Below are 9130 nucleotides of genomic sequence, written 5' to 3' on the forward strand. Positions count from 1 at the left end.
CCAGGCGCCCTTGTGTATATATTTTTAATCTACCTTAATGCTAGTGACTAGAGATCTTGTTCTATTTCTTACTGTTTCAACCAACACTACACTTAATAAAATGCATGCTGGTACATCTACATCAAATTCTTTACTTCCAAATGCTGCACAGAATTCCATAGTGTTTATCCATTCACACTGACTTATCTTGTTCACTAGTGTTTGATACTTGTTTCTGCTCCCCACACACACATACCCCAGGGCTCTTTCAGTTCTGTTTGAGGCAGGCTCCATTTTTCCATGAACATGTCTGACAGGCTGCATCTGGGGATGTGTGGCTACCTGCTATCCTGACTTGGACTCTGACAGGCGGGGTAAGAAGTGGTTTGCTGATGCCCTTTGCCTCTGTGCCCTAAGAATCTGAGTCTCCAAGGACACCTTCAGAAAGAATTTTCTACTACGTGGTTGGATTTTTCCTTTCTTATGTATTTGAACCTATCCTCTATGCTATTAAAAGTCACTCTAACTCAGTGGTCATATGGGCAGATTGTGGAAGACACATGACAGACTCAGATTCCAATTTCACCACTTACCAGCTATATTCAGTTTCTCCGTGTCTCATTTTTTCACCTGGAAAAGGGGAATGGCATTGATAATAGTACCCACCATATAGGGCTGTCACATTTACCACAGGGCTGCGCGGTAGTATTTAATAGATGTTGGACTTCGTTGTTTAAAATACATGTAAGTTCTGAGACACAAAACCATATCGATAGCTTCCAATACTGTCAGAATAGAAAAGTTAAGATACTGGAAAGAAAATAAAGAGAAACAGATGATGTGTCTGGCTACACCAAAGTAGTTCTCTTTGTAATCTCTAACGGCAAGGCCTTTACAGGCCCATTTGGGTCTTCCAAGACCAAACACTCAAGTATAAACAACAGAACCCCAGAAAAACCTGCTCCTTCTCTCTGTCTGGCTCTGAGAATTTTACAAGTTCTGGCTTCCAGGAGGACCCTTTCCTCCTAGTGTGTGAGATGTTCTTGGCTATCACCACTGTTTTGGGGTTTTTTTTTTTTTCTTCTTTGTCACTTCTCGAGAAAGCTGGATGCAAGAGAGAGACAGGATTAGTCCCTGGGAACTTGGCTGCCCCTGGCTGTCGAGAAGAGCTCTTCCTCTTTGTCTCATGCCTTGAGAGTGACTCAGTCCTCACAGCCTGGGTTTGGGCCACAGTGAGGAGGCAGCTCTGCTGCGGCTCAAGCCTGAAATTTATGGCTTGCTTGTCCTGGACCCATGCAATATTTTTTCTCGCCTTGAAGATGAAAGGGTTGCTATTCCCCACACTTCCCCACCTCCTGCATTTTGTAACACGTAGGCTTCTGCAGTGACCCTCTTATTTATCTGGAGAATTAACTTCTAAAGGATATGCTCATCTCCCTCACCAACCAAAGCTGAGGGCCTTGAAATACAAGACCTTAAATGGACAATGGGATGGCTTTCTGAAAAAGGTCTTCACATTCACTCTGGTTCTTCCCAACCCTCCAAGTATTATTTGTATGATAAACTCCACGGAAATACCTTTGAGTGGACAAAGAAAAGCCAAGCCTTCCACAAAGTTATAAATTCCTTGAGAGAAGGGTTTGCCTCTTAGATTTCTTTGATCCCCTACAGCGCCTAGCACAGTGTCTTGTACATAGTAGATACTCAAATATTTGTTGATTGATAAGATTCCAAGGCTTAGATCAGAGTGACTGGACAACATTTGTCTAAGGAAAAATGAATGGTTTCATACACAAAACCTCTTAATACTCCTTATCAGGAGTCGTCAAAATTCTAATTTACACTAAAATATTTAAATGCAAAAATTGTGATATCCGTAAAACGTTTTACAGGTTTTAGGATCCGCCTAGTAAGATGAATTTGTTTATTTGTTTGTTTCTTGACAGACATTTATCAAGTTCCCATATGTGTCAGACACTTATTCTGGGCATTAAAAAAAACAAGGATGGAAACATTTCCTACCCTTAATTCACAGAGTGAAGCTGGCAAGCCAGCCGGCAATTAAAATATTATAAAGTAAGCACTCTGACGAGGGTGTCAGTAGATTCACAGAAGAGAGTGAAGTTGAAGTTCTGAGGTTCAGGAGCTGATCCGGAGTTGACATGTGGAGTCAGAATGCCTCAGTGTCTCTCATGAACAGGGATTGAGACCTGGTGTCCATAGTGGACCGCTGAGCAGCCCCAAATCTTGGGGAAACCACTGATAGTACAAATCACAACTTGCTCATTTTGTGATGACAACACCAAAAATCGTGATGACAACACCAAAATTTACTGAGAGAATTAAAATTGTGGTTTGACAAAATAGAAAGCAGAAATAGGCTCATAAATACAGAGAACAAACTGATGGTTGCCAGAGGGAAGGGGGCGGGGGAGGTGGGGGACAGGCAAAATGGGTGAACGGGGGGAGGTACAGGCTTCCAGTTGTGGAACGAGTAAGTCATGCGGATTAAAGGTGCGGCATAGGGAATGTAGCCAATGATATTATGAAGCGTTGTATGGTGATAGGTGGGAGCTACACTTGCAGTAAGTATAGTATAAGGTATAGAGGTGTTGAATCACTATGGTGTACACTTGAAATTAATGTAACATTGCATGTCAACTATACTTCAATAAAAAAAAATTGCCGTTTGAAAATTGTAAAGCATTTACAAATTGGAAAAAAAGAAGTTTGCGAACAGGACCTGCTCGGAAAACCGTTCCAGGGAAACATTTATTTCATGCACATGAGGCTGCTTAATCCCCTCGAAGAACTACACAAATGTCCGTGCCATTTTAAAAATCAATTCATGTCCTAGCTCCAAAGTTGAAGCCAAAAGCCAAAGACAAAAAGCTGGACATCATTTCTCTTCACTGCTTTATTTTTGTACAGGACAATGTGACCCAGAGTTTGGCCAAATCTCGGGAAAGACGTTTGGATGTGGCTGACATTGGATAAACTGACAGCTAATCTATACCATCCACAATGACAAAAAGGCATCTGAACTTGTCTCAGCGCAGATCAGGTGCAGCAGGATTTCATTCGACAGCCTGATTATTCACAATGTGCAGTTACGTGCAAAAATAAAACAAGAGTAAAGCAGAAAACTGCTTTAGATTCCAAGCCCGCAGCACAACTGAAAGCCCAAAAACGCATCCGTCCTTTTTCCAGATGCAGGCTGGAAGAGTCCTTGTGGCTTTTCCTAACCTAGGTTTTTCTTGTGCAGGTATCAACACAGGCCGCTCCCAAAGAGATACTTTATTCTTGTTCCTTCGGCATCAGAACTGAGGGGATGAGCACCCTAAAAGCCGATCAGATACTGCCCCGCCCGGAGGAGAGAAAATTAAATGCAGGCGTGGAAGCCACTGACTTGTGTGTGCTCTCCACCCTATTCAGTTAAAAACCAGTAAAGGACAAAGGGGAAATGGGCTTAAATTAAATCAAATGGGCTTGCTAACATGCCCCCATTTTCTCCATTTCCTAATCCTTTTATAAATTCCAAGGAGATGGGATTTGCTTTTAGACTGATTATGTGGCTTAAAAATCAGCATAATTACAAGATATTTGTTGAAAGGAAATTCCTCATTTGGGCTGTTTGGTTTCCTTTCCAGTATTAAGTGGTGGATGACCTGACTGGAACCAGTTCCACCTGGGACCTTCCTCAAGCATCTGAGGTAAAGAAGACCTTCAGGATACCCTTGCAGTTTTTTAAATGAGGAAACCAGGACGTTGAAAAACCAGATGATTTTCCCAGCCACTCAGTGGCAAGGCCAAGAACGGGACTTTGTGTGTGTGTGTGAGACAGTTCGTTTACTAACATTAATTATCGTTCATGTAAAGCTAGAAAATGGGATCTGGAAAAAACTAAGTTGTTGGGTTTTTTTTTTAAAGGTTTTATTTATTTATTTGACAGAGCACGAGTGGGGTGAGGGGGAGAGGGAGAAGCAGACGCCCCACTGAGCGAGTAGTCGCTTAACCAACAGAGCCACCCAGGCTCCCCTGGAAAAAACTACATTTAAATATAATAACACACAGCTGATATTTCAACAGTAACATAAACCTGGTATTAATAGCTCCTTTTGATCGAGAATGGGGCTCCTAACCAAAGAATTTTTTGGATGTGAAAAGCACAGACTTCTTCCATACCTCTGTTTTCCTTTTGGCCTCAGAATGGATCTTCTGGAATTCCTGGCCAGGATCCTTCTTGTTCTTTCTTTGGTTCTCCAAAAAATTCCAGAATTTCTAGCATCAATCATCATTATATTATCAACAGCTATCACTTGCTAATTATCATAAATGACCTTTTTAGAGGCTTAAAAGAGGACCGAGATAAAGTCCCTGCTTTCACAGAGCTTCAGTCTGAATAGCATGATCTGGGCTTAGGGGAAACATTTCCAATAATAGTAATAAATTTTATTAAAGCCAAGTGTTAAGTACTTTACTTGTTTGTCTCTTCTAACGCTCACATTAAGCCCCACACCCATTTCACACATGAGGAAACTGAGACCTGCTCAAAGGTCACAGAGTGGATCTCAGTCCTAAGCCCGTGCCCTTAAACACTAAATGATAATGTCTCCAGGTGCCTGGGAGGCTCAGTTGGTTAAGCGACTGCCTTCGGCTCAGGTCAGGACCCTGGAGTCCCGGGATCGAGTCCCGCATCGGGCTCCCTGCTCGGCAGGGAGTCTGCTTCTCCCTCTGACCCTCTTCCCTCTCGTGCTCTCTCTCTCTCTCTCATTCTCTCTGTCTCAAATAAATAAATAAAAATCTTAAAAAAATAAATAAATGATACTGTCTCCCACGGGAAAATTGACATGGGCGAGTGGAAATGCCTGAGAAAAAGAAATAACATGGGCTCTTTGCTTAAAGAGGGCCCTAAAATATTTTACCTACTATAAACATACGTATTCTATATTTTACAGGCTCCTGAGTCCAGGCTTTCACCCCCACACCGTGCGTCCCTGGACACAGTACAGCTGCCTGGGAAAAGGGAGACGCTAAGTCCTGCCTGCAGGGAAGCAAGCTGCCTGCTTTGCAGTTGTGTGGAGTTGCGAGAGAGCATGTCGCAGTGGTGCGCAGGCTCATCTTCCACTCCAGAAAACAATTTCTCTTAACAAGGACACTGGCTAGGAAACAAAGCCCCTCTTCACAACACACCTTCGCATTGATTGGATATTTTAATATATTAATGTTCCCTTTGTATGCACAGATCCATCAAAGAGGCTTTTTAAAAAAATGTCTCTTTGGGGGCACCTGGGTGGCTCAGTGGGTTAAAGCATCAGACTCTTGATTTCGGCTCAGGTCATGACCTCAGGGTCGAGAGATCAAGCCCTGTGTGGGGCTCCACACTCAGCAGGTAGTCTGCTTGAGATTCTCTCTCTCCCTTCCCCTCTGTCCCTCCTCCGCTTCTCGCTTAAAAAATAAAAACAAAAAAAACCCTCTTCTTTTTCTTAATTTATTGACTATGTATAACATTGCTGAGTGCCAACAAGCACACTTCTAATCATTCAATCTTCACAATAACCCAAAGAGGGGGGTATTATGATTATTATTATTCCCATTTCACAGATGAAGAAACTGAGACAAAGAGGTTAGGCAACTTGACCAAAGTAACACAACTAGTTAAGTCATGATCACAGGTTCAAATCCAGGCACCCGGGCACACCGGCATGCGCGGACACACAGTACAGCTGCCTGGGAAAAGGCAGATCCTAACTTCCGCCTGTGGGCAAGCAAGCTGCTCGATTTGCAGAGTTGTGTGGCATTGTGAGAGAGCGTGTCCCGGTGACGCACGAGGGCAACGTCCCGGTTGTTCTCACGCCTGTTGCCTTCTCCAGGCCCCTTACAGGGTGTGGATGCCCAGTCGGTTCTTAATAAAGAGAAGTTGAACAGAATGAGCCAAAACGTTTTGAAGGTCAATGTTGAAAAGAGGTGCCCTTCAGTGTTTCCTTTTGCAAGTTTCTTCTGAAAGTAAACAGACATTTGGATCACAGAAAGCAGCTGGGAATGTGGAGCAAGGACAGTGGGGGGCACAGAAAATCTCAGCATCGTTATTGAGGCTTTTTTGGGTAGAAAAATGGTTAGGGGTTTCTTTTCTCCTTTTTTCTTTCTTTTTTTTTTTCTTTTTTTGAGTTGTGAGCAAATAGGTGGTTATCCTTTAAAGCCACCGCATTCTGGGGGGCTTTGTTATGCAGCAATAAACAACTGATACAGAAGTTGGGGCTAGAAGTGAGGTGCTGCTATAAATAACCTAGAGGTTATTTAGAGGAAAATTGCAAAATAGCAATGTATAGTCATGTATAGTCAAATGGGATGTTTTCATTATTCTGTTATTCCCTTATAACGCCCCAAACCTCCCAGTTGATTTCTAAAGGTCTGAAATCATTTCATCCTTATGAAAGAGGATTTTCTTTTTTTTTTTCAAATTTTTTATTGTTATGTTAATCACCATACATTACATCATTAGTTTTTGATGTAGGGTTCCATGATTCATTGTTTGTGCATAACACCCAGTGCTCCATGCAGAATGTGCCCTCTTTAATACCCATCACCAGGCTGACCCATCCCCCCACCCTCCTACCCTCTAGAACCCTCAGTTTGTTTTTCAGAGTCCATCATCTCTCATGGTTCGTCTCCCCCTCTGACATACTCCCCTTTTCTTCGAAAGAGGATTTTCTTAAATCATTTTAATCATCGTGACTAATTTATTTTGATGCCTTCAGAAAATAGCTTCACGATGTAAATCAGTTTCACTAACAATTGGTCGACTGAACAATTTTGTGATTGTCAGACTATCCATGCAATGTGGAATCAACATCTGAATACAACATTGTATTCACATTCTTTTTTTTTTAAAGATTTTATTTATTTATTTATTTATTTATCAGAGAGAGAGAGAGAGAGAGCACAAGCAAGGGGAGCAGCAGAGGGAGAGGGAGAGGGAGAAAGAAGCAGGCTCCCCGCTGAGCAGGGAGCCCGATGCGGGGCTTGATCCCAGGATCCTGGGATCACGACCTGAGCCAAAGGCAGACGCTTAACCGACTGAGCCACCCAGGCGCCCCTGTATTCACATTCTAACCCAAGTAGGAGAGGCAGTGGGGAGTCAGGGATGGCTGGTTTTATTTCTAAGCCACAGACTCGGCAGTGTGTCAGGGATAATTCTTACCTACTTCCAACTTTATTCCCAGGATGCTGAAAATGACTAAGACATCAAGACAGAAAAATATAATACCCAGGAAGTTAAACAGTGACTTGTGTGTGTGGACTGTTAGGAAAAATAGGCAGGAGCACCTGAGAGAATTTACTACAGCAAGGCCTCACCTTTTTTATTGGCTTTTCATGAGAAAGGTGTGGAAAGGAAGGAGACACGGAGGGGTTTTGGCTTTAAGTTGATGCCTGGATACTTTTAAGCTAGGCACCCAGTGTGGGAATTAAGTAAGGAGGTAAGGTGGAAGAAGCTCAGATAATGGCGTACAGGTTAATAAATATGAGGAGAAAGAATATTTTACGTGAAGTGTAGGATCAGCAGGGGACAGATGGGCTGGGAACATTATGTTCAAGACTGTGGTGGTGGTCGATGGTTTGCAAAAGTAACACCCCTTTGTAACAGAACTTTGCCAACCTCCCATTGAGCCATGAAGTGTATGTCCCTGCCCCTTGAATCTGGGCCAGCCTCGTGACTTGTTCTGACCAATAGACTGTAGTAGAAATGACACTGTCTGACTACTGGGCCTAGGCCTGGAGATGCCCAAGAGTTCCCTCTCCTGCCCTCCTATGACAATGCTGCCCCTGGGAAGAAGCCCAGACGAGCCCCGTGGAGGATGAGAGACCATGTGGAGAGAGAGAGGCCCAGGAGCTGGCCAACACCAACCCCAGGCATGTGAATGAGGCCACAAGATGGGCCAGGCCCAGCCTACCCACCCGCTGACGCAGTTACGTGAGTGACCCCAGGTGAGGCTGACAGAAAACTGCCCAGCTGAGCTCAGCCTAAATTGCTGGCCCACAGAGTTGTGAGCAGATAGGTGGTTATCATTTAAAGCCACCACATTTGGGGGAGCTTTGTTATGCAGCAATAAACAACTGATACAGAAGTTGGTACAAGAAGCGAGGTGCTGCTATAAATAAGCTAAAATTAGTGGCATTGGCTCTAGGACCTGGTGGAGGACAGAGGTGGGAAAGGTGATGAAGAAACTGTTAGTGAACTACCTGGACCAGAAACACAGTAAGGAAACTGCCAGAAGAGACTGGAAAAAAGGGCATCTGGGCTATGGAGTGAGAGAACAATTAGCAAAGGGTTGCCTGCAGTAACTCGGAAGGGAAAAAATGTACCTAATGAGCTGTGGGTCTGAGTAAGCAGATTCTCTCTTCGAGAAAGAAATAAGCTCAAGGAGGAACCATTAAGTCTGCAGGCAGACACTTGAGGGAATACGGAAGGTCTGCTTATGTGCTTGATTGACAAAATCATTTTTCACCAAGTCTCTCCATTTGGCAAAAGAGTCCCAGAAATGCCTTCAGGAAAAGATGAAACCAAAGGTATAGCTTAAATATCTTCTATTGATCCCTCAGAACACTCACCAGACCCTCTCAACTGGATGAAAGAACTCTCCAGATTGTAGAGGCATTTTCCAACCGCTGCTTGACTCTCAAAGTGAAGAGAGGTCTATCTACTGGAGTGGACTCCAGGCTGATATTCCAGAAAGCCACACCATTGTTAGAGGAGGCATACTCCATCAGACTAAAAGGGACAGAGTTCAAAATGAAAAGAGTCTTCTGGGTCCCCCAAGTTTCTAGGGCAGGAAGCAAGCTGAGAACACTGCTCTGCCGAGAGCCTGGACAATTCTTACAGGAAAGGAAGCAACATCTGAGAAGGTAGAGCCAAGAGCCCAGAGGGGAGAACCAAGAGTCGAAGGGAACAATGAACTAGGAAATTACTCCCAGGGCGTAAAACCAGGTCCTAATGGGGAAAATTTCTGCCCTTACTGTAGAGGGGCCTGAAAATACAAGTCCAGCTGGGTCTCAGAATTGTCATGAACTCGCTACTGTGCCATGACTTGTTTTTCCCTTTCTTTTGTTTTTAAGTTTTTTTTTTTTTAAAGATTTTATTTATTTGTTTGAG

The sequence above is a fragment of the Callorhinus ursinus genome, unplaced genomic scaffold (genome assembly GCF_003265705.2).
Source record: "Callorhinus ursinus isolate GAN/ISIS: 27379988/994484 unplaced genomic scaffold, GSC_fseal_2.0 scaffold11, whole genome shotgun sequence".
NCBI lineage: Eukaryota > Metazoa > Chordata > Mammalia > Carnivora > Otariidae > Callorhinus > Callorhinus ursinus.